General features: G+C 42.6%; 1 protein-coding gene across 4 annotated transcripts in view; it reads left to right on the top strand.

Annotated features, from left to right (window-relative positions):
* The window catches only part of LOC126199429 (organic cation transporter protein-like), a 194,107-nt gene that overhangs the window by 93,632 nt on the left and 77,293 nt on the right, over positions 1–23,182 (top strand). Inside the window, exon 1 of one of the 4 annotated variants that reach the window (XM_049936349.1) lies at positions 7,968–8,103. The exons of the other annotated variants lie outside the window; for them this stretch is intronic. The gene's annotated coding sequence lies outside the window, so the exon portion shown is untranslated. Of the gene's footprint in view, positions 1–7,967; positions 8,104–23,182 lie in introns of those variants that run through there. 4 annotated transcript variants of the gene reach the window in all.

Genomic DNA, 23,182 nt, shown 5'->3' with positions numbered 1-23,182 from the left:
CACAGCACGGGGGACGCAAGGCTGCCACTGCAAGCACACAGCTCCAATACTCTCACTAAAATAACCACAAAGTAAAGGCGTAAAATGAATTAAGAGCGCTTAGCGATTCGTGACAGTAACGTAGCAGCCTGTAAAAGAAAAAGGTTCCCTGAATGCTGCGACACCTTGGTCTTTCAATTTAGATACTTACCGCAATTTATGCTGCGGTTATTTGATTTTATGGAGATAACGGACTGTCATCGAGAACCGTGAGGGGGAACTCTTTCGAGGAAATGTTCACTGATAAGCTTTCACTTTGATACAAGGATCACCTGTGATTTCTCACTGTTCTGTTTGAGATCCACGATTCGCACATCGAGATACCGAACGAAGATGCCTAAGATGGCTGACATATAAAAACTGCTGGATATCATTGGTTTGCAATATTTGCAAGAATGTAAGCACTGATATATTGCGAAAAAAGAAGCAGACCAAGGATAGAGTCAAAGAGGACTTGTAACCTTCCCCTTCCAAATCGGTCTACTTAACCGTGATCATATATGCCTAGTGAAATTTTAGTGAGTAAGGCTTTGTCGAAGGAAAATAATACTGGTTCATCATCATCAGTTTTCTGCTTTGTTAGCAGGTCCTTTGCCTCTCCATTTTCTGCGATGAATTGCTTCCTTCTTAAGGCCGCTGTATGTTGTACCGTCCATCACGTCATCCAGTATCTGAAATCTCTTCTTCCCTCGCTTCCTTTTCCCCTCTACATAACCTTCTAAAACTGTTTTTATCATTCCATCATTCTTTCTTAAAATATACCCAATCCAATTACTTTTTCTTCTTATTATTACATCTAGTAACTGTCTTTTCTCTCCCACTCTTCTCAGTACCTCTTTACTCTGTCCATCCAACTTATTCTTTCCATCCTCCGCCTTGTCCACATCTCAAAAGTCTAGAGCCTTTCTCTGTCCTTCTTCCTCAAACTCCATGTTTCAGCGCCATACAGAAGAATACTCAATTAAAGACATTTTATGAGTCTCCTCCTGAGTTCTCTGTCCAGACCGCTGCAGAAAATTCTTATAAAATGCCTCTTTTGCCATTGCTATCCTTGTTTTAATTTCTATGTTGCACTTCCAGTCGGTGTCTATCCTGCTTCCAAGATACTTAAAATTTTGCACCTGTTCTAGTATTTCTCCATTCAGTATAATTTTTATTTCTTTATTTCCTCCTAGAGCGAATACTTTTATTTTCTTTGTGCTAATTTTCATTCCATATTTTTTTCCGTTAACTTTAATGGTGTCCACCAAATCCTGTAATTCCTTTTCCCCTGTGGCTAGAAGGACCATGTTATCAGCAAACCTCAGACACCCTACTCTTCTTCCTCCAGTTTCTACTCCTTTGTCATCTAATGAGCATTGGTCAAGTAGAGGTTGAGAAGGGTAGGTGATAGGCAGCATCCTTGTCTTACTCCTTTTCCGAGTCCGATCCAGTTTGTACTTTCTCCTCTCACTTTAACTGAGGCTTTTTGATTAAGACACAATGAGTTTACGAAATTAGTAGGAGGAAAGTGTGCAGTAGACCCTTGTGAAGGAAGAAGCTATTCTAAATACTGATATTTTTGCAGTTGTGGAATATAGTGCAATCGCTTACGAAACACACAGGGGGGAAAATGGTACTACGTAATATTTAATACAAAAAATGCTAATTAGCAAAAAAGTTAAACGATCGCCAGCCCACTAGGGCAATGAATATCCAAAATCCTAAGAAAGGTAATGGTTAAGAAAATCTATCAAATAACCACTAGCTTGGCAACAGAAGGCTGTCAGGCTTTTCTACAACACAACAGTTCGCGGGAACATTAATGAATTAGAAAGCACTGAGTTTGCAGTTACTTAATCTGAAATACTAAATTTGAAAGTAAAGTTAACTGGGATTACTGGTTAAATAAATATTTGCTTAATTTAAACTTTGTAACGTAAAAAATATCTTTCAGTAACCTCAATGAAACGTAATGCAAAATTTCTAAAAAGGTAAGAAATTTACTTTTGATTATTGAAAAACTGAAACGAATTTACCTTAAGCAAACGAGCAACTGATTTTACTTTTAAAATAACAACAATAAGATACATATCAAGCCAGGAGAAGTCACTTCCTAAGCTAAATACAGAATAAATCATTGTGCGCATTCTTAATTTGTGATGTATGTTTAGTTATTCGTTTTGGCAGGGAAAAAAAATTTACTTTTTGCAAATCCGTCAAGACTATGTTAAGCAATACAAGAACGAAGTTAATGAGGCAGCAAAATTTTGATTGAAGCTGGTCATTAGCAAACAAACAAAACTAGCAGTAAATACTTAATCAATGTTCATATTTTTACGACAGTCTGTGATTGCATGGAAAGGACAGGGACTCTGCTTGGTAATAATGTCTCAGGGCAATGACAACATAGGTGCCCTACAAGTTTTAACTATTGCAGGTTATTGTTCAAGGAGGTTAGTCAAATTTTGTGGGATAAGTGCCACTGTGTAATGCCTGTACAATATTAGTTAACGGTCTTGCGATGTTGTAGCTGCGCGGATGACGAACAATTTTGGTGTTAAAGATTCCTCGGACCACACGCACCCATTACTTCTTTGTTCCACAGACGACTCGCTTACATTCATTTCTCAGACTGCTGTCGTACCATGTGAGTGTACTGCATGAGAAACTGAATAGTTGCATTTTAAGAGCTAAGATATCGATTCCAGTGTTATCAAATACGAGGGTTAGACATAAATTTCAATTTTCACTTCGAAAGAAGTCGAGCTGCGCCCATGAAAGTTTATAATTATGTTAGTCCCTCTCTACGCATTCATCCTTCAATGCTACACTTTTTTTGCGAACAATTGATGATTTGAATTTTCTGCAGAGCGAGATTTTAAGTGTGGATATATGTTTCGTGTCTCCCATCACGATATCGTGATCGTATTGAGACGTGATTGAGAATAAGGCTAGGAGGTAGTGCGGACCAAAACAAGAAAAGCTGTCCAGTAAACATGAACTTAAAGTGCGTACCTTAAGAGATATGATTACTTGTTCGGTTCTCTTAAGGTATACACTTTAAGTTCATGTTTTCTGGACAGCTTTTTTCTAGTTTTGGTCAATATTACCACCTCTCAAAATATGGAAAGTAAAGAACTTACACTAGAAGAAGCCCATGTCAGAGGTACCAGAACGACTTTCGGTTACAACATACGTTTCCAGACCACGATCCCTGACCTCAAATTGATACATTCACCCTTTCCACAATCGGATCGTTTCTAATATCGACACAGTAACACACAGTATGTTTATATGCATACATGTTCAAATGGTTATTAACCCCAGAACACTAAAGGGGGGAAGGTATTGTACGTTACCAAACCATCTTAAATTTTACTACTCCATATTTTATTCAAAGGAAATCATAATTTACAGTTTATGCACAAGTTAATTACAATTATAAGGTTTCGAATGGTATATCGCACACAACTAAGTACAAAATGCTCTGTTTTACACCCTATACTGACAATACCAGATTGGCGGGAACCGCGAACTGCTACGAACTGCAATCGTAAATTTACTAGGGTTTAGTAATTTAGGATTAAATTAAAAACACATGTATATGCCCCAACCGCGATTATTATATTTCTAAACACAATTATACTATACCGGGGCGGGTAAATGATGCAAAAGGAGAAATATGGAAGCAGTTGACACAGAAAGAGAGCTACCCTACAACTGAATAAAATGCTACGGTGAACACGACTGAAACGTAATAGAAAGATCATCTACAGTACTTCAAAGTTCATCTGATGATGCAGTTCACGTTAAATGTCATTGTCGCCAGTCTAGCGATATATGAAGGTACAACTGAAAGAGGAAAACTCATCCATAACCGAGTTCTGTGTTCCCAAACCATCCAAATATGGTGTATTTCACCTAATACTAATTTCAGGAAAATCAAAGTAGATCTGTCAAGTTCATTTTATAGAAATAGTATTAGGTAATTACAAATGCAATTAGGAAAGGGCAAGTGCAATTTTATGTTAATTTACGCAGGAGGTACAGCAACAATCTCAGAAAGAAAATTCTGAACTTTGCTTTATCCGTGAACAGCCGAAATAATGGCTAACAGAAATTCACGAGGAGGTAAAATAAATTGGCAATGGCATACATGAATATATCTTTCAAGACAGAATACAACTTCTGACTGTCATTACCGATCACACAATTTCCGAGAAAGCGTCCTCGAGAAGTTACTGACAAGTGGGTGGACAGACGGAAGTTAGCAGAAAAACAGGGGACGGGGGGGGGGGGGGTAATCAAAAGTATTATGAAAGATTTTTCTTCCACATGTCAGCTTAACAGAAAATTGTGGGACTTTTTACAGAATATTATTCACTTTTATTTTGTTATGCCAGATAACATTCCATAAATGGCTGAATAACCGAAGATAAATCATCTAACACTTATACTGTCATCTTCAAAAAGTTGTACAGCATACAGCGAGTTATTTTTGCGCTAATGTCGCGGAGTCGGTATTTCTGCCAATGTTCCGTCTATATGAGACACGCCGCCCTGAAATAGTGACCGCTTTTTATAGGCTGCTCCTAGACTGGAATCGCCCAGGTGTATGCCGCTGACTTCTCCAGCCTACAAAAGTGGCGACTAACGTAAGTTTATTCCCTTGTGGTACGTTTAGCTTTCTACGTTCATATGTTTACAAATCTGGATTTCCGTTAATCGGGTCATGTTAACGTGATTTTAGTTTCCACAATCGATATTCGCTCCATATAAACGCTGTAGCCTACTGCATTTGAGTCGTGCTTGGATTTTCATATTCATGCTTGCTTTCTAAAATGTTGGGTAATGTGAACGCAGTGATCTCGTGTGAAGGCAGATAAGTTACGTATTGACCAGTAACTTATTAATTTGCTTTATTTAACTGAAGAGAAGCGTATGCTATTTTTATTAGATATTATGGATACACACATCCTGACATATTTGTTGACTCAGGAAAATGGAACCACTTGGTAAAAACTCGCATGCTGTACCATCCTTTCTCCCTTTTTCTTTTGCTATGTCTGAACGCTCGTAATATTTTTTTTATTTGTCTCATACATATTATATTTTTTTGTACAATGGTCTCTCTGACTTACGATTTGGAATGGCATGATAATAAGACTTTGATGGTCGTCTGTGAGTATGGTTCTAGGAACAGAAAATTCTTTTGTGCTATTAAAATACAGAAGACACAGAATAACGTTTCCAATTACCTTAATATTTTTATTTTCCTTGGTTCATTACAGTATTACGAGTGTATTCTTGCCTTTAAATACATTTCTTCTCTTACAATAACGTCAAGTACACCCAAGCGTTCGTATCCATTGTTGTAACTGCAAATATCTGAAAATTGCGGATCAGCTAACAAAAAGTATCTTATTGCTTTCATGGTGAACTAGATACAACTTCTCTGGTATTATCTCCGCCTTCGAAAAGAAGAAGACTACAGAATGCACAGAGAAAAACGCGAATCTTTGTCTATTTCGTAGTAGATGGAAAATCTAAGTATGTACACTCTATCTTGAATAGTTGGCTAATTTGTAGTCTACTATACCCAATTACTCTTTCAGAGGCAAAAACTCTCGTACACAACCTTGGCTGGTGACAAAACATTCGTTAAATCTGCACGGAGCAATAGGTACGTACCTTTGCTGATATGGAAGTTTTGTAGGCATCCAAAATCTCCAAAATGTTGAAGTACAATATGTTCCAGCTGGGATCAGTTGGCACTTTTTTCTGCAATGCGTCATCTAGGTGGGTGTAGTAAAACCGTTCCGCACTAATTAATTGACTTGGATATGATTTTGGAACATCTCTTTTTGAAGTCCGTACCTTTTCTTCCTTGCGAGTTTACTGACATCCATAAGCTATCGTACTGTACTGTCTCTTTCCTAAAAAGAATACAAAAGTTCTGGTTTCCTGACCAGACATACGTCTCAAAAATAATCTTGATTATTACTGCACAGCTCTGTCCATAACCATGGAACAAAATATAGACTGAACTTACATTATCAAAGAAGTAGGAACATGAAACTCAAAACAATATTTTTCAGCAAGGAATAAGATTATACAATAACTTAACGAAGGAGATGACAGAGATTACTACAACGAAAAAAATACTTGCCAAGCAATACATTCTACAGGGTGTTACAAAAAGGTACGGCCAAACTTTCAGGAAACATTCCTCACACACAAATAAAGAAAAGATGTTATATGGACATGTGTCCGGAAACGCTTAATTTCCATGTTAGAGCTCATTTTAGTTTCGTCAGTATGTACTGTACTTCCTCGATTCACCGCCATGATATCATACGGGATACTCTACCTGTGCTGCTAGAACATGTGCCTTACAAGTACGACACAACATGTGGTTCATGCACGATGGAGCTCCTGCACGTTTAAGTCGAAGTGTTCGTACGCTTCTCAACAACAGATTCGGTGACCGATGGATTTGTTAGAGGCGGACCAATTCCATGGCCTCCACGCTCTCCTGACCTCACCCCCCTCGACTTTCATTTATGGGGGGCATTTGAAAGCTCTTGTCTACGCAACCCCGGTACCAAATGTAGAGACTCTTCGTGCTCGTATTGTGGACGGCTGTGATACAATACGCCATTCTCCAGGGCTGCATCAGCGCATCAGGGATTCCATGCGACGGAGGGTGGTTGCATGTATCCTCGCTAACGGAGGACATTTTGAACATTACCTGTAACAAAGTGTTTGAAGTCACGCTGGTACGTTCTATTGCTGTGTGTTTCCATTCCATGATTAATGTGATTTGAAGAGAAGTAATAAAATGAGCTCTAAGATGGAAAGTAAGCGTTTCCGGACACATGTCCACATAACATATTTTCTTTCTTTGTGTGTGAGGAATGTTTCCTGAAAGTTTGGCCGTACCTTTTTGTAACACCCTGTATATACTGAGGAATTACTTAGATGACAAAGTGAAGGGATTTGGCTAAAAAGTTATAGTAGTAAATAATAATAACAAAAATAATAAGACCTATCATTTCACACAACACGTTTCATTCAAATGATTTTTCTCTTTTCTGGAAAACCTTACTCCGAATCCTCTGCAATGGATAATCGTACTGACCTCATTTCACTCTTTATGGAGGGTTGCTGACTCAATTTTTCAGATAAACAAATAGAAAATTTCGCAAAATGGAAATCAAACATCTTCCAATGGTCCTGATCTCCGCAGATAGGGTTGTGTAGTATTATATTACGATGTAATATGTGTATAGTGTATATAATGTGTCCGGTGACCGGTAGTGTGAAATGAATCAGCAATATAACGGAACTATTTATATTATTAACTAAGTTCTTTGCAAAATGTTAGTGGTAATGATGTCGCGCAAATGTAATCCATAGATGAGTAAAACCACTACTATACAGGTTCCACAAGATGCATCTGATGCGACTGTTATTTCACTGTTTTATTGCAAATCGAAAGACGATTAAACTGTTGGAAGTCCTGCTTTGCGTGATGAAACGAGAAGTTACAGGTTCCAATAAACTTTTGTCACAATCTCTCCAGGAATATACGGACGCGAGGCTTATTTTTCCATTTAGAGGACTGGGCTAGCGGTACGAAAGACTCTTCGTTTTTAACTCGCGGATTGATGTCCTGTACGTTTCAGTGGAGAATGGTGGAATTAGGTGCTTGTAATTTACCTGAAATAGGATTTGTATCAGTGCAGCAAAGAGCTGAAAGATAGGTGCATGTTATTTACGCAGACATCGCAAAGGAGGTCACTGTTGTAGTTCCGGAGTGCGGCTAGGCGGCATAGTTTCTCCCTCCCAGCTGGTGGAATGGGTGGAGGGGAAACAGGCGCCTGAATCGCTGCAGACAGGAGGGGGCACGAACCGACACACACACACACAAACACACACACACACAGCAGTCTGTTCCGTGCGCTATTTCTGCCCCAGTCCTTCCACGCCAGCTGCGACGACGTCACGTGTCCGTCGCTGCTCCACGGACACGTGTAGCCGTGCGCCACCGGTTTCACGAGACCACTTCCACCGCGCACGGTAAGAACAGAACTCTGTTACGATTTCCTACACTTGCTGCGAAATGCAGTACTCCAAATAGCTTGTAGTGTGTGTCCGTCCCTGTTTGCAGCGTAAGCGTAGCTGCCCGCTCAGTGGCGCTTTTCCCGACAGTGTTTTGTTTTTGCTTAGGTGACGCTAGCGCTGTCTATGGCAAACTGGCCGAACGGGCGCTACTTAAAAAATATGAAAGTGTGATATTACCCAGTGTAGTTCCTGTAGCAGTATAAAATTTCCAGACATGTCTAGATTTCCTAACAGTTATGTGCCGCGGAATATTTAAATTAAACACTTCTTAATACTGGTGTGCGTCAACAGAAGGAAATAACAGAAGACGAAGCAACTAATGGCATTATATCAAGTTGATCAAAACATAAAAATCTATCAATAATATGTGCTAGGGTCAACAGAAACATCCGATCTCACGCGTCGGCTTTGACCCGTGACGTAAGGGTGTTGTGGTGTGTGACGTCATTACGGCGCGGAGTTTGGTTTGTGAGTGTGGCGTGTTTGTAGATGTTGCCTCGTTGACGTTACCTTAGTAGGAGTTTTAGGGCCTGTAATATATAGTTTACCTTTTTACTGTACTTTTTGTTTTAACGTCGTCTATGAGGCTTTTATCAGTTTGCCATTAGATTGTTCAATCTTTATGGTCTATATGTTTTGTCGCTACTCGTTATGTCTAATGAATCAATATTGTTTTTTTCTTTTTTTTTTATTTGTTCCTTTTTTTTATCTTTTGATTGACCTACACATTGATCTGTAGCGTAGCCCTGAATACGAGGTTAGGTTGGGAGTTTTTTTTTTGGCGGGGGGGGGGGGGGGTCAGGGGGGGGCGCAGCCCCCCCCCCTGCCTGGCCTTGAGTACCACTTGTTTATTATTATCTTTGTTTGCTATCAATGTTAGCAGATTATTCTTGTGAAACCTTTGTGTGTGTTGTTTTTCTATGTGTTTTCGTCTTCGTGATACGTATGCAACGTTTCTATATCCGCCATATTGGAATTGTCGTTTCCGCTATATTTGTGACGTCATGGGTCAAAGCCGACGGGTTAGATCGGACGCTTCCGTATTTCCACTTTAATAATACGCCTTTAAGTATTAACCTGCCAGAAGTGCCTCAATATGAGCTTTCGGAAGTCAAAGGTGAAGTAAAATTATTGCCATCGTAACTGGAAAAGTCCGAAATTATGAAAATATAAGATAAAAACAATAAGACATTAAAGTGAATAATAAATGAATGTATAAAGCATTAGGAAAACCATAAAAATTAAACAGAAATAATAAAGGAAAAATGGAAACCAAAGTTTAGAATGTAAACTTTGTTACAGATGAAGGCTACATATTTTAGTAAACGTAATATGTGTAACGTACACAGGCTCCCACAAACAATGGCAATAATTTCATAATTAATACTTCAATTAAATGCAACCAAGTAAGCAACACACAAGATAGTATGAAATATACAGGGACAACAACACCAGTCTTAACAATTATGCTTGGACCTCCGACGTGCTATAGATAAATATGTAAAATGACTATATTAATTTGATATACCACATATACGAAGTGTAGTTAAATCAAGCAACAATACAATGTTACATACAGCGTGGTGTAATGCGCTTAGTGATGATATCTGTGAGCGCCACAGGAAGCGAATGCTATTTTTTTAAATTTTTTCTTTCATCTCTACGGGATTTAGCGCGGGAGCTCTATCTGACTACTGCGTGTGAAGAGTAATGTATTGCAGAGCGAGCCCTGTGAGATCGAGTGTTATCGTAGCATGTTTCATCGACATGGGACGTTCACGAAACGTCATCCCTACAGACCGGCGCCTTTAGAGTTCCACGCAGTTTTATTCGCCTACACACCTACAGTGCCCGTATTGCTTTCACGGATGTCTGTTATATGATAATGGTTTTGCCTTCTGCCAGATCTACTCTCATTTTGCTAACTAAACCAGAGCACATCCGTGGAAATCGCTGACTCTCTATCGCTTGCAAAACAGTGCAAATATTGGCGTATCTTATTAAAAACGCTATCTCCTGTAACGGGTTGTTGTTATTATCGTTAACATTATCGTATGCATCAATTACAACAACAAAATTGTTTTACATATTTAATCAAAGAGCTACACATGTGTGTTTAACTATTTACACTTGATGAACACACTAGGGCTCTGACTAAACACAAATGTCGGAAAACTGAGTTCGACCAAGTGCCTCGTCGGGTGCTGTAGATACACTCTTGATGGCACCAAAGGAACACCTGTCCAGGCACTCGTGTACATTGTAGCCCGTTGTCTAAATACCACCACAATCACACGTACTGAGAAGCCCCACTTGTGCATGTTGTGTTTGTTCGTATCTTCTCCACCCAGGAATCTGTTAAACTGTACCCACAGGCCCTGGCTTCAGCTGTTGGGTTGTCAATAAGTTCGTGGTTCTGGGTTTTCGTGGCTTGGCACCACTTACCAGTCAGTCTCCGACTGAACGCAGTGAAGACCGTTTGACAGACTCCTGGTCTTCCGGATTTAAAACGTTTGCTAGACGCGAGAGTACATCTTCGTGAAGAGCGATTGATTCTTCAACTTTTGTAGTCCTGTCTTCCTCAGTTGCGTGTAATATTACGGTATATTGATAATTTTTATTTATGGACCGTCTGACAGCAACTGAATAAAACACAATTTTAGTGCCATACGCGTTTCGCCTTTATTTTCTGCAAGGCATCATCAGTGGCAGGTTGCGTAGACAGTTTCTTACATATTACGCTCCTGTTGCATTTTTGGTGTTGTTCTTCTTCGTATGAACGCCAATTTGCTGTTTTTTCCACATTCCACAGCACTATGCACTGAAGCTTGCGCTCCGTCTCTAATGACCTCGTTGTCGACGGGACGATAAACACTAAATCTCCTCCTCCTCCTTATATTCCTAACACCCGAAAAAAATCACATCACCAAGAAGGAATTGTGCGACTTATTCGTAAACGAAAGTTTGCTTTAAATACACGCGTAACGCCGGCCGTAGTGGCCAAGCGGTTCTAGGCGCTACAGTCTGGAACCGCGCGACCGCTACGGTCGCAGGTTCGAATCCTGCCTCGGGCATGGATGTGTGTGATGTCCTTAGCTTAGTTAGGTTTAAGTAGTTCTAAGTTCTAGGGGACTGATGACCACAGCAGTTAAGTCCCATAGTGCTCAGAGCCATTTGAACCATTTTTTTACGCGCTTAACAGTCTTGTGCGTTAGTTACATTTGAGACCGGGCGTGGTGAACTGATGTCAGACAAGAATACCTTTAAGGCGAACAAAGACCCCATTAGCAACAGCTCACTGAGTTTGAACGAGGTAGTGTAATAGGGCTATGAGAAGATGGGGTGTTCCTTGTGCGATATAACAGAAAGACTTGGCAGGAATGTAACCACTATACATGATTACTGGCAGCGGTGGTCATGGGAATGTACGGTCGCAAGAAGATCGGACTGCGGACGGCCATGTGCCACTACCGAGAGGAGTGACTATTGTGTTCGGCGTATGGCTCTGGCACATCGTACTGCTTATATGAATGTGTGGTACCTGTTCTTTCAGAAGGTGGAGAGGGGAAGAAAGGAAGGCAAAGGAGGGGTCACTGCTGTCAGTTGCATCGGGACATTATCCGGAATCACGTAAGTCCGAAAGGACAGATACCACGCATACATATAATCTGATTGGTCTAGCTGGGCGATGGTTGGTTCCACCTTCTTGATTTCGGATGCACAAATACGTCCGACCTCCTGTAGAAATCTCAGTGAGCGAACGTAGACAAAACGGACAGACACTGTGCATGGGTGGCCTCGGTGGCGCAGTGGTTAACGCAGTTGCCTACTGAGCAGGAGATCCCTGGTTAGAATCCTGGTCCGGTACACATTTTCACTCGACGCGCCGCTGATTCCGCAAAATTTCCCGATGCATCCGACAGCAGCTTCCCCCTCTCCACCTTCAATTTCCATATAACGCACCGTACTGCGTGTGCAGCAGCAATTTGAGCAGCAGTTGGCACTACAGTCAAACAGTGAAGTTACAAACTCATTACTTGAAGTATGTTAGCGGCAAGAAACAATCAATGCCTTCTCTACGCGATAGCAATGGAGATACTATCGAAGACAGTGCTGCCAAAGCAGAGTTACTAAACACAGCCTTCCGAAATGCCTTCACAAAAGAAGACGAAGTAAACATTGCAGAATTCGAATCGAGAACAGCTGCCAACATGAGTAACGTCGAAGTAAATATCCTCGGAGTAGTGAAGCAACTTAAATCATTTAATAAAAGCAAGTCTTCTGGTCCAGACTGTATACCAATTAGGTTCCTTTCGGAGTATGCTGATGCATTAGCTGCATACTTAACAATCATATACAACCGTTCACTCGACGAAAGATCCTTACCCAAAGACTGGAAAGTTGCACAGGTCACACCAATATTCAAGAAAGGTAGTGTGAGTAATCCACTAAATTACAGGGCCATATCGCTAACGACGATATGCAGCAGGATTTTAGAACATATATTGTGTTCGAACGTAATGAATTACCTCGAAGAAAACGGTCTATTGACACACAGTCAACATGGGTTTAGAAAACATCGTTCTTGTGAAGCACAAGAAGCCCTTTATTCACATGAAGTGCTGAGTACTATTGACAAGGGATTTCAGATCGATTCCGTATTTCTGGATCTCCGGAAGGCTTTTGACACTGTACCACACAAGCGGCTCGTAGTCAAATTGCGTGCTTATGGAATATCGTCTCAGTTACGTGACTGGATCTGTGATATCCTGTCAGAGAGGTCACAGTTCGTATACAGCAGGAGCACTCTCACTATTACCCCAAGCATTCTGACAGCAAATTTATGTGTCAGTCTGGTGATTCGACCTGTCGTGCTGCCATTCATGAATAGCATTCCGGGGGGTGTTTTCCAACAAGGTAAGGCTCGCCCACATACCGCTGTCGCAACCCAGATTGCTCTACAGAGTATCGACATGTTGCCTACGCCTGATCGACCACCAGGTGTGTATCCAGCCGGGTACATACAGGACATCATCGCACGAAAACTCCAGCTCATCCACAAGCAGCATTCACCGCCCCTGTATCGGTCGCGGAAGTGGCACAGGAATGGAACTCCATCCCACAAACTGACATCAGGCATTTGCGCTTATATTAACCTGTGATCTGGTAATGTGAATCACTTAAAAATGCTCTCTTTTTCGGTCTTGGGAAACTTTTTCCGTGATATATATATATATATATATATATATATATATATATATATATATATATATATATATGTGTGTGTGTGTGTGTGTGTGTGTGTGTGTGTCGGAAAAAGATCCTGCAATAACGGGACCAATGTCGAATGAAGAGAATCGTTCAAAGTGACAGAAGTGCAAGCCTTCCGCAAATTGCTGCACATTTCAGTTCTGGGCCATCAACAAGTGCCAGCGTGCGAACCATTCTATGAAACATCGTCGATATGAGCTTTAGCAGCCGAAGGCCCACTCGGGTACCCTTGATAACAGCACGACAAAAAGCCTTGGCTGGGACCGTCAACACCAACATTGGACTTTTGACGACTGGAAACATGTTGCCTGGTCGGACGGGTCTTGTTTCAAATTGTATCGAGTGGATGGATGTGTACGGGTATGGACACAACCTCATGAATCCCTCGGCCCTGCATGTCAGCAGGGGACTGTTCAAGCTGGTGTAGGCTCTGTAATGGTGTGGAACGTGTGCAGTTCGAGTGATATGATACCTCTGATACGTCTAGATACGACTCTGACAGGTGACATATACGTAGGCATCCTGCGTGATCACCTGCATCCATTCATGTCCATTGTGCATTCCGACGGATTTGGGCAGTTCCAGCACGTCCCACACGTCCAGAATTGCTACAGAGTGGCTCCAGAAACACACTTCTGAGTTTAAGCACTTACGCTGGCCACCAAACTCCCCACACATGAACATAATTGAGCATATCTGGGATGCCTAGCAAACGTGCTGTTCTCCACCCTCTTGTAGTCTTACAGACTTACGGAGTGCACTGCAGGATTCACGGTGTCAATTCCCTCCAGCACATTAATGGAGTCCATCATGCCACGTCGTGCTGCGGTACTCTTGTGTGCTTGCAGGGGCCCTACACAATATTAGGAAGGTGTACCAGTTGTTTGGCTCTTTCGTGTATATACTGACCATAAATAGAACTGACCGATTCCTGACTGGAAAAAGTCCTATGTACAAGTGTCTGGGAATGGACGGTGTGCGTGCAACGACAATAAATAGTCTCGTTACTCAGTACTGAGCTGCATCACATCCACCTCACATGTTCTAAGTGGCCCCCATGGGATGCAATGTCATGCAGGATACACATATTCATACTTTGGCTTGGCGATCGACTTGCTTAGAGCCTAAACTAGGGTTTGTCTCAATATTCCGTAGAACCTGGTCCTCCAGATCTGGTGTATGCACCGTCCGCGCCTTCCTGCACGTTCATCTGTTTCAAAGGTCCCAAGACCATGCAAACGCCCAAAAAGGGCTTGAAATGTTGTATGATGTGGTTGGTGTCTGCGATGCTACTTGTTTTGGTTTAGTTGTGCTGCCTCTCGACTGTTTCATCTGCTTGCCGGCCGCGGTGGTCTAGCGGTTCTAGGCGCTCAGTCAGGAACCGCGCGACTGCTACGGTCGCAGGTTCGAATCCTGCCTCGGGCATGGATGTGTGTGATGTCCTTAGGTTAGTTAGGTTTAAGTAGTTCTAAGTTCTAGGGGACTTATGACCACAGATGTTGAGTCCCATAGTGCTCAGAGCCATTTGAACCATTTTTTTTTTCATCTGCTTGGCCGTACACAAACATCATCTCGGCTTGCTCCTGACATGAATACCGGACCATTCTGCTGCCTTCAGTACGCTGCATCGTTTACACAGGCTGCAATACGCAAGGAACACACTGCTTGTGGTCAGAGGAACTGTTATTCCTCAGCGCCATATACCGTGGCAACGATCAATTTCCAGACACATATTCGTAGGAACTTTTCTCCTTCCAGTCAGGAATATATCCCCGCAATTTTTCGGTTTTATTAATGTTCACTTTATACCTGTACATACAGAGATATTCAAAAAGAAGGAACAGATTTCAGACATTTATTGCTTCCAAACTACAAAAGATAGAGATACAGTTCCAAGGCTCCTGGAAAGAGAAAAGTTCAAAGTTTTACGCATTTATTGTGAGCACCATGTGTTACACAACGGACTTCAAAACGGTGGCTCATTCCCTGCCTCGTCCGAAGCAGCTAGTCTCTCGTTATCGAATTCACAGATTCAACAATGCAACGTCGCATTTCCCTCAGCACGTCCGACGTCACGTGAATGACTCCATTCCAGGAAGAGGAGGAGCAGAGGGCTATGTTAAAGACCGCCTTTTGATCATCTCTATGCCTGACACTCTTGAAAGTCTGCGACACCGCATTGCTGAAGTTGTGAATTCGATAATGAGAGACCAGCTGCTTCGTGTGTGGCAGGAAATGAGCCACCATTTTGATGTTTATCGTGTAACACATGACGCTTATAGTCTGGGAGACGAGTCTTTGGTATTGACAGCTCGGTAGCGTCTTTCCGTTGCCTAGCGACCGCAGGCAGGCAGCCAATGACGGCCTGACTTTTAGCGGGTAGCAAGGGCCACGTTGCCGCTCTGAAACCCGGTCGCGCGCGCTTATGAAACTTACCAGTGTCTCGCGTGCAGGCGGTGCGGTCGTTCGTCGTTTGTCTGAAGTTGAATTCGCAGTTTATTTCGTTTTTGTTGTTTTTAGTGTTTCTTTGTTTATGTTTCGTTGTAAACAATGTCTAGTGCGCCGGGTAGTACCAGCCCAACACAAGAAGTGAAACGGAGGAAGAAAAGTGTGCTACACACCCAGGCCCGTGAATTCGTGTGCTCTGTGAGGGATTACTTTGAGAAAGAAAAGGACAAAGGTGGGCCCTTAATTCCTGTTGTTCAGGTTGTGAAGAGAACTGCAGCAGCATTGAAAATAAGTAAGAACACTTGTAAAGATAGGGAAAGAACAGTATAGTGTAGATTGTGACGAGAGTGGCACAACAAAGCTGCACACACCAGGAAGGAAGCGACCGAGAAATAAGCAGGTGACAGCTTTGGACGATTTTCAGAAAGACGCTATTCGTCGTCATATATACAGCTATTATAAGAGAAGGGAACATCCCACTCTATCTAAATTACAGGTGTCGCTTCAGAAAGACGATCTTTTTAAAGGGAGCAAATTTTCATTGCGTACAGTGTTGAAAGACATAGGCTTCAGCTATTCACTGTTTAACGGACGCAAAATATTAATGGAAAGGACAGATGTAGTTGCATGGCGGTGCAAATTTCTGCGCAGGATCATGGGTGTGGAATTCGAAAGTATAGTGTGGTTAGATGAAACTTGGGTCAATGCCAGCCATTCTTTACGTAGAGGCTGGAATGATGGAACGCCCGAGGGGACAATGGCAGTGCCTGTTGGCAAAGGAGGGCGTATTATTGTCTTACATGCAGGAACATCGAAAGGTTTTGTGCCAAACTGCTTGAAAATGTTTCGGTCAAAAAAGACGGGAGATTACCATGAAGAAATGAACAGTTTAGTATTTCAAGAATGGTTCGAGACATCGCTTATGACGAATCTGACAAGTCCATCAGTGATTGTTATGGACAATGCGCCTTATCATTCCGTTGTTCACGATAAGGCACCAACCTTGGCAACAAAAAAAGACGATATCATTCAGTGGTTGAAACGGCGAAAAGTAGATTTCAGAGAAGATTTAAGGAAGGCGGAACTGCTCGAAATTGTGGCACAAAAGAAACCCCAATTTCCAACATATGTAATTGACGAGATTGCTAAAAAGCACGGGCATGAAATCATTCGGCTTCCTCCATACCACTGTCACTTCAATGCAATTGAAGGAGTGTGGGCGCAGATAAAAAATTACATTGCTGCAAACAATAAAAAATTCACGATCTCTGAAGTGGAAACTCTCCTTCCAGCAGCTATCAATAAAGTGACAAGCGAGACGTGGGCTAAAATTGTAAACAACACTGCAAGTGCCATCAGAGAGGCGGCCAAAACCGAAGGGGTTGTGGAAGAATGCATCGAAAATTTAATTATACATCTGGGAGAGAGCAGTGATAGTTCGAGTAGTGCTGAGGAAGACAATGTCAAATCACATTCTGACAGTGATGTGAGTGGTGTTTTTCCATTACAGTAAGTACAACGTATTCAGGAATGTAAGGAGGGAGTTTGCTATCGATCTACAACCAGATCGTCATATTGTGAGTACTTTCTTAAGATTATAACTCTTAATACACTGACCAATTATTCTGTAGCTTGTAGTAGAACAAATTAATAATGCTAATACGTAACAATGGAAACCAAAACTGCTAATGTTCAACAACTTGCGAAAATAGTTTTCATTTAAGTTGTGAAGTTTAACAAATAACTTTATTATGTTTCAGCATCTTAGATACTTGTACTAAATAGCTCTTATCAGTTTTCGAGTTAATATATTTCAAGCATCAACTTTAAATAAATTCACGCGTACCAATACGACTTGTATTTTGTCTCGCTTTTATTTCTGCTGCTAGAGAATGCGTGTAGCAGACAGGGCGCCGCGTGCTGTGAGCCACGTTCGGCAACAGCGCCGTCTGCCCGCCGGAACTGTCAGTACCAATCACTCGTCTCACGGACTGTACACTGAATGCATAAAATTTTGGACGTTTCTCTTTCTAGGAACGTTGTAATTGTCTTTCTATGTTTTGTGGTTTGGAAGCAATAAATGTTTGAAATATGTTCCTTCTTTCTGAATAACCCTATATAATGTGATGTATAGGTTGGGACAAACTGCTGAAAACGACTTCTGAAAGGATCAGGAGTGAAAAGGGACTTACGGACATGTGACCGGTAATGCGTTTCAAGCGAAGTACACCCATTTGGCGGAGAATAATAAAAGCACAATGATTCCAGTGAATGTATACACACACGAGAACACACCAGGCAAATGGGAATGTTCTGTTGTACTTGCGTTCTAGCTCTACATGTGCGAGGACAGTAACGGCCACAACGGCCACCACTTCCCTTATCACTTGTTCAACACGTGCACCGAATATTACCTATGGACTTGTTTCCGCAGTAACCTTCTGGCATAGACGTTACACACGCACTCTGGAATATAAACACCAGTACAGGCAGAACATTCTCATTTGCCTGGTCTACTCTCGTACTTACATTCACTCACTGAAAACCACACTGCCACAAATCTTTTACTCCGCCATCAAGTGAGTGTACCTCCGCTTTAATGCATTTCTGGGCATTTTCCGTGTGATCTTCATCGCTCCTTATCCTTTAAGGAAACGTTTCTTGCAATTATACTCTGCTTAGCAAAATCACTCTGGTTATACACTAACAGCAAATATCGCAACACCAAAAAATACACTACTGGCCATTAAAATTGCTACAGCAAGAAGTAATGCAGATGATAAACGGGTATTCATTGGACAAATTTATTATACCAGAACTGACATGTGATTACATTTTCACGTAATTTGGGTGCATAGATCCTGAGAAATCAGTACTCAGAACAAGCACCTCTGGCCGTAATAACGGCTTTTATACGCCTGGGCATTGAGTCAAACAGAGCTTGGATGGCGTGTACAAGTACAGCTGTCCATGCAGCTTCAACACGATACCACAGTTCATCAAGAGTAGTGACTGGCGTATTGTGACGAGCCAGCTGCTCGGCCACCATTGACCAGACGTTTTCAATTGGTGAGAGATCTGGAGAATGTGCTGGCCAGGGCAGCAGCCGAATATTTTCTGTATCCAGAAAGGCCCGTACAGGACCTTCAACAGGCGGACGTGCATTATCCTGCTGAAATGTAGGGTTTCGCAGGGATCGAATGAAGGGTAGAGCCACGGGTCGTAACACATCTGAAATGTAACGTCCACCGTTCAATGTGCCGTCAACGCGAACAAGTGGTGGCCGAGACGTGTAACCAATGGCACCCCATAGCATCACGCCGGGTGATACGACAGTATGTCGCTGACGAATACACGGTGCCAATGTGCGTTCATCGCGACGTCGCAAAACACGGATGCGACCATCATGATGCTGTAAACAGAACCTGGATTCGTCCGAAAAAAAAATACGTTTTGCCATTCGTGCGTCCAGGTTCGTCGTTGAGTACACCATCGCAGGCTCTCCTGTCTGTGATGCAGCGTCGACGGTAACGGCCATGGTCTCCGAGCTGATAGTCCATGCTGCTGCAAACGTCGCCGAACTGTTCGTGCAGATGTTTGTTGTCTTGCAAACGTCCCCATCTGTTGACTCAGGGATCGAGACGTGGCTGCACGATCCGTTACAGCCATGCGGATAAGATGCCTGTCATCTAGACTGCTAGTGATACGAAGCCGTTGGGATCCAGCACGGCGTTCCCTATTACCCTTCTGAACCCACCGATTCCATATTCTGCTAACAGTCATTGGATCGCGACCAACGCGAGCAGCAATGTTGCGATAGGATAAACCGCAATCACGATAGGCTACAATCCGACCTTTATCAAAGTCGGAAACGTGATGGTACGCATTTCTTCTCCTTACACGAGGCATCACATCAACGTTTCACCAGGCTACGCCGGTAAAATGCTGTTTGTGTATGAGAAATCGGTTGGAAACTTTCCTCATGCCAGCACGTTGTAGGTGTCGCCACCGGCGTCAACCTTGTGTGAATGCTCTGAAAAGCTAATCATTTGCATATCACATCATCTTCTTCCTGTCGATTAAATTTCGCGTCTGTAGCACGTCATCTTCGTAGTGTAGCAATTTTAATGGCCAGTAGTGTAACTAGCGTAATGAAATTTTGGGAATACATTTGTCTTCGTAACATATTTAAGCGATTAACATCGGAAGATCACAGGTTAATGTAAGTGCGAATGTGAAATCCTGGTACACCAATAGCCAGTTAACCGCCAGAATGTTAAATGTAAATCGCAAACGTGCACGCATTGTGTTGTAAAGGTGTCTGATGTCAGTTTCTGGGATGGCGGTCTATGCCTTTGGCACTTGGTCGGTCAATGCAGGAATGGTTAATGCTGTTTGTGGATGATGCTGGTGTTGTCGTCTGATGATGTACCGTATATGCTCTATTGGAGACAAATCTGGTAACCGAAATGGCCGTGTCAACATATCGACACTCTGTAGAGCAGATTGGGTTACAAGAGCTGCATTTGGGCGAGCGATATCCTGCTGGAAAACACCCTCTGGAATGTTGTTCATGAATGGCAGCTCAACAGGTCGAATCACCAGATTGACGTACAAAGTTGCAGTCAGAGTGCTTGGGATAACCAAGAGAGGTGTCTTGCTGTCATACGAAATCACACCACAGACCGTAACTCCAGGTGTAGGTCCCTTGTGTCTAGCATGCAAACAGGTTGGTTGCAAGCCCTTAGCTGGCCTCTTAATCAACACACGGCCATCACTGGCACCGAGACAAAACCAGCTTTCATCAGAAAACATAACAGACCGCCATCCTACCCTCCAATGAGCTCTTTCTTGGCACCACTGAAGTCGCAAATGGCGGTGGTTTGGGGTGAGCCTGATGCACGCTAAAGGGCTCTAACTGGGAGCTGTCCTTGAAGCAACCGATTTCTAACAGTTCGTTGGGTCACTGTGGTGCCAGCTGCTGCTCATATTGCTGCTAGACAAGGAGTACAATGCGCCAAAACTATACGCCTAGTCGATAGTCCCATGTGGCCGTCCTGAGCCCGGTCTTTAGTGGCTACATTCCTGCCAAGTGTTTCTGCAGTACTCCAGTAGGAACATCCAGCTTCTCGTAGCCCTGTTACACGACCTCGTTCAAATAACAAATGTTGATAACAGCGTCATTGTTGCCTTAAAGCCATTGTTGACTAACATCAACTCACTACGTCGAATCTCAAAGGTAGATTTTAAAAAAAATAAAGAAAATTACGTGCCCGACCGTTACAGCGTGTATTTAAAGCAAACCTGATTTGCATCCTTATACTGGCGCTACTACCGCCACATACACTGACCGAAAAAAGTTTTGCATCACCACAGTTCCCGGAACTCCTGAAGATAGACGTTGACTGTGGATATTGTATCACAGACACAGTCCCTTTGACTGTTCAGAGATGTCACTAAACCCGCCCAAAGATGTGAACAACCATGTGCAGTGTTATGTGGCTTTAGTCTTAATTATAGACTTACTGTTTTCATCTGTTGATTTGTTTTCACCACGTAACGCCCGCGGTTTACGTCCTTCTTCGTTGCTGAGCGGTGTATCACTTTTCGTTCTGACGCCGCAACTCTTCCTTTCCTATATCTTTACTACTTTTTATCCATATAAATGATGAATTGTTGGTTTTGCCGTTTAACAACTTTTTAATAACTGTGGAAGTATTACAGGCATCGGCTCCCACCTAATGTGTCACCCGCCTAGACGTTTTACATGAACCTTTTAAGACTCGATCGATCTGTTTACAAAGAGAAAGTAGAATATCTCTGTTGTGTACATAGTTCCGCGTAGTCAGCGCGTACACAACTTTCCCACCAGAGCGCGCCCCGCTAAGCACAACAGCGCAGGCGCAGCGCTCGTCCGTCTCCGCACTACGAGATGGCGCTGTCTTAGAGACGGACCAAATTCTGCTTCCGCCGATCCGCGTATTAATATGTAATGCAGCCAATGAGATTGCTGCTAACGTAGAACCTTTTCTCCTCGCGGATCACACTCGCGCAGTGATACCTGAACGCTCGAGGTATTATAACGAGTGTACAGACCTCCGATTAGTCAGTCTGCATTTGTCTGCACCAGTCTGCATTCAAGTTTCAGTCTGCGCCTAATAAGATTATCGTATTCCTGTACATAGCTATGAAGAGAAATGTATAGACACTTGTTCAAGTATCAGATATGTGAGAATAAGATTAACGTACCAAGACCAAAGGAACTTGAGATTGTCAATTGTAAACAGCACCCAGAATCAAGTGAAGAAATTTCTATGCTTTTTATTATTTTAATAAATATGTGTGAAAATTAATCAAGTTCTTTTTAATGTTGGTCACCGTCAATCTGCTACTCTATGCGTGCAAGTGGCATTTCTATCGTCTGACCTAACGGCAGAAGATAAACACGCCACGATAAGACCACGAGAGATATTGCTGACACTCGCCTACTTTGTTAGAGCGACAAGTCAAATAATCTGATGGTGTGTGTACCGAAGGCCTTACAGTACGGACACCACAATCTCTTCCTTTGACGTTGTCCAGCGATCTAGGAAGTTCGACGCCCTCGCGGCCCAGGCTCTTCCATGGCTCGCGGTAGTTCGCAGCATTCGTTTTATTCCTTGCCCACTTGCCGCTACGTCGAACTTTCGTGGTGATCGTTGGGCAACGTCTTCCACGTTATCTGCAACATAAATAAACTTTCTTCCCACAGTATTTCTGAAAACCCAAAAAACAAACTTAAGGAACATAATAATACCAACTGTTCTTATAATTTTTCGCATAAGTCTTGGTCGATTTAATGAGGGGTGGGACAGGCCTAAGCCTTGTGACACCACACATGCATGGTTCAATTGGTTCAAATGGCTCTGAGCACTATGGGACTTAACTTCTGAGGTCATCAGTCCCCTAGAATTAGAACTACTTAAACCTAACTAACCTAAGGACATCACACACATCCATGCCAGGATTCGAACCTGCGACCGTAGCGGTCGCGCGGTTCCAGACTGTAGCGCCTAGAACCGCACGGCCACACCGGCCGGCCAACCATGCATGAGCAGCGCCTATTAGACGGAGGGGGCACGACAACCGAGCAGTTCCAGTCATTTCACCAGGAAGGAAGTACAGCGCTCGTGTTGTCTAGATGGTCAATAGCGCAGTTCGATCGCGTCCGCATTGTTACTTTGTGCCAGGAAGGGCTCTCAACTAGGGAAGTATACAGGCTTCTCGGAGTGAACCAAAGCGATGTTGTTCGGACATGGAGGAGATTCAGGGAGAC

Source organism: Schistocerca nitens, chromosome 1 (genome assembly GCF_023898315.1).
Source record: "Schistocerca nitens isolate TAMUIC-IGC-003100 chromosome 1, iqSchNite1.1, whole genome shotgun sequence".
NCBI lineage: Eukaryota > Metazoa > Arthropoda > Insecta > Orthoptera > Acrididae > Schistocerca > Schistocerca nitens.
Note: the sequence above shows the minus strand (reverse complement) of the source record. Positions and strands in the feature narration are given on the sequence as shown.